This window comes from Apium graveolens, chromosome 3 (assembly GCF_009905375.1).
Source record: "Apium graveolens cultivar Ventura chromosome 3, ASM990537v1, whole genome shotgun sequence".
Classification (NCBI taxonomy): domain Eukaryota; kingdom Viridiplantae; phylum Streptophyta; class Magnoliopsida; order Apiales; family Apiaceae; genus Apium; species Apium graveolens.
The window spans coordinates 247,774,809-247,779,632 of NC_133649.1; the positions used below are offsets into that span (position 1 = coordinate 247,774,809).

Here is a 4,824-nt window from a genome sequence, read left to right on the forward strand (position 1 = left end):
CAGGTACTCATTACAATGGGAGGTCCAATAGCACGAACAAAAGCCTTGATGGATTTTTCTCAACCCAAGATCAATGACATTCAATCTAGCATTGTCAGGCCAGCTATTACAGCTAATACCTTTGAGATCAAGCCTGGCATAATTCAGATGGTACAGAATTCAGTCCAGTTTGGGGGTTCTCCAACGGAAGATCCCAATACGCATATTAGGGATTTCATAGAGATCTGCGACACCTTCAGGTTTAATGGTATGTTTGAGGATGCGGTGAAACTGAGACTATTCCCATTCTCTCTGAGGGACAAGGCTAAGAGCCGGTTACACTCTCTACCAGCTAGTTCGATTGCTACTTGGGAAGATCTTGCTCAAAAGTTTCCCACTAAATTCTTCCCTATGGCGAAGACAACTGCAATCAGAAATGCTATTACTCAATTTGCCCAACAAACGGGAGAATCTCTATGTGAAGCTTGACAGCGCTACAAGGAGATGCTTAGGAAGTGTCCTCATCATGGAATGTGTTAGTCCCTTAACAATTCAACAAGAATTACAGAAGGGGGTTGAATGGAATTCTTGAAACTTTTTCTTAAATAAAATTGTTCTAACTTAAAATATATATATATATCAGTGTGAATTGATTTGCAGAGTGCGGAATAATAACTTCAAAAGAATCAAAACACAAGTAATTAAAAACACAAGTCTTTAAAAACTTTCTGGTGGATTTGAATATATCCACCAGAGATATATAATATATATCGAGAGAACTCTGTGTAGCAAAATGCTCACAGCTGCTTACAAATGTAGAACAACTAAGTATGTAGAGAAATGCTAAGAATACAGCTTACAAAATGTTTCTCTCTTGGTTGCTTAATTAGTTATTCTATTTGCTGCTTCTTGGTTTATATATCACCAAGATTACAAAGTAATAAGACATGATAATAAAACAAAAACTATCAAGTCTAATACTATGCTACTTCAATACTCTATTCCAGCATCTTTGAATATCTTCATAATAGCATGGAAATGGTAATGCTTATTTGTTCTCTAAAACCCAGTTGAATAGGCTTCCACATTCTATTTATATATACTCGACGCATGTGACTGTGTTGTCACTGTCAATATATATTTGAATTTTTATCCGTCGGGTTCATGATCATCCGTCGAGTTCTCTAGTTGATCATCCGTCGAATGGCATTGTTGTTTATCCGTCGGGTAGCAATCTGGCACTTGACTTCATTTCATTTATGTAGGATTACAAGACATCATCTATGTATAATTAATCAACCTATTCTGCATATCTAGATAAAGTCAACATGATTTGAGTACTATTTATAGAATCTAAACAATGGTGTATGCAGAAATGTGCTACAGACTTATTGTTACATAAGCTACTCACTCAATGGATAATAAGTCATCATCCGTTGGGATTATATTGAGTCATCTGTCGGGACTATAATCCTTATCCGTCGAGTGCTCTAATTTTCACTAAGTAAAATCTATCAAGGTGTTTTGTTAATGCAATCATCAAGTTCACAACATATATACAACAATCTCCCCTAATTTATGTCTACTGGAATTGTAGCCATAAATTAAGAGAAACTTGATGATAATAAACCATCCTAAAAATACAACTTTGAAAGTAGATAGATAAAACTGTAAAGTGCTTCAATAATCAAAATGTACAAAGTTTAGCTCACAATCATTTTCAAGGTGCTTCTATAGCCTGAGCAGATTTATCTAGTTCCTTGAAGTTCTGGATCTCTTTCCAAGCTTTCTGTTGTTTCCTTCTATCTGATTTTGGAGCTGCCTGTGGAATTCCAGTTCATCAGATTCTGAGAGATTTAGCTTTTTTGCATCTCCAAGAGAGTCTCATTGCTAGAGATGCTCAATTGGTCTTCTAGTCTGAAAAATTTTCTCACTCCTTTGTCATCCATGAACTCCATCAGCCAGTAGGGCCTTAGATGCACTCTTCTCCCTATGTAAGGGATAGTTAGAGTCTTTGGGAGTGCATCTTTAGCTCTAAAACTCATTAGTTCTTCAATCTTCTTTAGAACCAATCTTCTTGTAGTTATATTAAACCCAAATTCTTCTTGAAAGATGAATAAACCTTAATCAGTACAGCTTGGCTTTCTTGAAGGATCTTGTGAAGTGGCCATTGAATCTCCTTTCATACCTTGTACTTTAAAACTAGCCTTTCAGGTAGGTTTCTGTATGCATCAATTCCTCTCACTTCTTCTAGTTCATCTAGATAGAGATTCAGATCAGAGAATTCCTTGATGTCACACAAATACATGTAATCTCCCTTATTGACTTTAGATTGAGCTTTGACTAGAGATTTGGATTTGAGAGGTGACAACTTCACTTTCTTGACTGCTCTTGACTTTGTTCTCTTTGGCTTGCTAAGGATTGGCAAATTGAAGTTAGGAATAGGTAGGCTTTCCCAATCTATTGGTTCATCCTTAGGCACGATAGGTTCATCATGAATGTTTCTGTAAGGATCCACCATCTTGATGTCTTCAAATACCACAGTGGGTTTTGATGCTTGAGTTGTAGTTGAAGTGGATTCCTTAGAAAACTGATCCTTCAATTCCTTATCAACAAAATCCAGTTTCCTTTTGGTTCTTTTTGCCAATTCCTTGTGTCTTGGAGATTTCTTCTATTCTGATTGAACTTGCTTCTGTGGATCTTGAGATTCAGTGATTCCAGATGGCTGAGAAGGATTCTGTTGTGTTGGTTTCACATCTTTAGCTTGACCAAGATAGCAACTTGCTCTTTCTTTTGCTTAGCCTTTTTGGCATCTAGAATAGATTGCTTCTTTTCCTGCTTCAATCTTGCCTTTTCTTCTATCTTTGCTTGAGCAAATTGAGGATGTCCAGCCACCACACAGATTTCTTTCCCATTCCTGAAAACTTTAGCAATTCTTCTCTTTAAAGCTGAATCAGCTGGATCCTTGTAGAAGGCAATTGACCTTGACAGAAGCTTCTTCTCTTCAGTTTTAGGTGTCTCATACACTGTATCCAAAGGGTTCTTCAATGATTATTTTGGATAGTTCACCCTTGCTTCAGAATAATTTCAGCTTTTGGAGATTTGATGCAGGATGGCTGTCCTCTTTCCAGATAGTTCATGATCATTTCATTCACAGAGATCTGTTTGACTTCAGAGTGATGAATGGCTGACTTTACTGGCTCCTTTACTAGCCCAAACTTCCTTTGTATGTCCTCATCAATTCTCTCCCAGCTGATTGGCTTCAACTTCTCTTTTTCAGCTTCTCTTAAATTAGCTGCTACTGCATTGATCAGATCTATACTATTTGTTACTCTGGTGGCTTGGTGAAAGTAATTGTGGGCACAAGTAATTTACTGATTTGAATTTGAAGCTTCTCCCCCTCACTTGGTCCTTTCTCCCCCTTTTTGTTATCATCAAGTTGAGTAGAGGAGGAGGTTTGAGCAGCCACCAGTTTCTGAAGTAAATCTGTCTATTGGGCTTGATGAAGATGAATGGTTGTTAGAGATGCTTCCATAGCTGACATTCTTGTATCCAAAGCATCTATCTTTGTTGCAATATCAGAACTTTTCCTTAATTGCCTCTTGATGTCAAGCATTGTGGCTTCTGGAAGCTTGGAATCCATTTTGTCTGAAATGGCCTTCTTCATCTCATCAATATCACCCTTGATGCTGTTAACATCTCTAGCATGTTGGAAGCCTTGAATCTATTGCAGTTGCAGAGAAGCAAGATGTGCTTGAAGGAGCTTCTTGGTGTTGACATTTGTAGAGATTTGAAAAGCAGTATTTGTCTAATTGATTAGTTGAATCAGGGTTTTCTTGAAGTAGTGCTCATCACAGTGCTTTGAAAATGCCCATGATGGCATTCCTAATCTTGAACTTGAACCTACTTCTCCCCCTATTTCCAATGCCTCTTCTTCACTATCTCCTCTTTCATCACGAAAGAAAATCTACTGAACCACCAGTCTCATAATCCACATCACCAGCTGTAGAAGGTAAAGCTGTGATGGCATCCTTAGCTCTTAGAATTGACTGAGTGGTATGCACTATATGAGCATCCTTTCTGCATTGTCATTGCCCTGTTCAGCTAGAAGTTGATAAGCTGGAACAGGGTGAGTAAATGCCTCAGCATCAAGGGAGGTGAAATCTATAACGGCTTGAGGTTGCTGAGATAGTCCCTCCCTGTCTGCATCTTGGACATTCATTAACTCACTAGCAATGACATCCATCCTTATAGTTCACGTACCTGCATTTCTCTCATGTTCTCTCTTTTGTTGCAAGGTCTCACCCTGGCTCCCTACCCTCACACCCTCACCTTCACCATCTAAGGTGGGACTCCTCTCACTTCTTTTGCCAATCTGAAGAAATGGATTGCATATTTTCACTCTTTTGCTCTTTTTTTCCTGGGAGCAACCCAGACTCTCCCTCATAGCACTCTCTGCCCTCAATCCTAAGAGTGACTGTACAACCACTAATTCTTCTGCACTAGAAATAAATGAAGTTTGAAGTTGTGCAGAGACACTAGGCGGATGAGTAATATCCATCGGGTTAGTAGTTTGTTATCCGACAGATAACTGCTGTTAAGCTTCCGTCGGGTAATCACTACTCGACGGATGAGCAATATCCATCGAGAGAGTAGAAGTGAATGAACTTGGAATAGAAAACTATTGTGGACTCTGTGCTGATTGATGATATTTTGGGCACAGATGATTCAACAGTTCCTGAAAGAATTGACAAGTGAGCCAATAAATCATCTAAAAGATGATGCTCACTTGCAATTAGATTTTGGCTTCCCCAACAAAGTTAAAGAGAGGGAATTAGGAATTGA

At 38.4% G+C, this 4,824-nt stretch overlaps 1 non-coding gene across 1 annotated transcript; it reads right to left on the bottom strand.

Annotated features, from left to right (window-relative positions):
- Positions 1 to 405: 405 nt before the first annotated feature.
- On the bottom strand, positions 406 to 512 carry LOC141716171 (small nucleolar RNA R71). Its single transcript, XR_012572890.1, has one exon. It is a non-coding gene; the product is annotated as a small nucleolar RNA R71 (small nucleolar RNA).
- Positions 513 to 4,824: the final 4,312 nt, after the last annotated feature.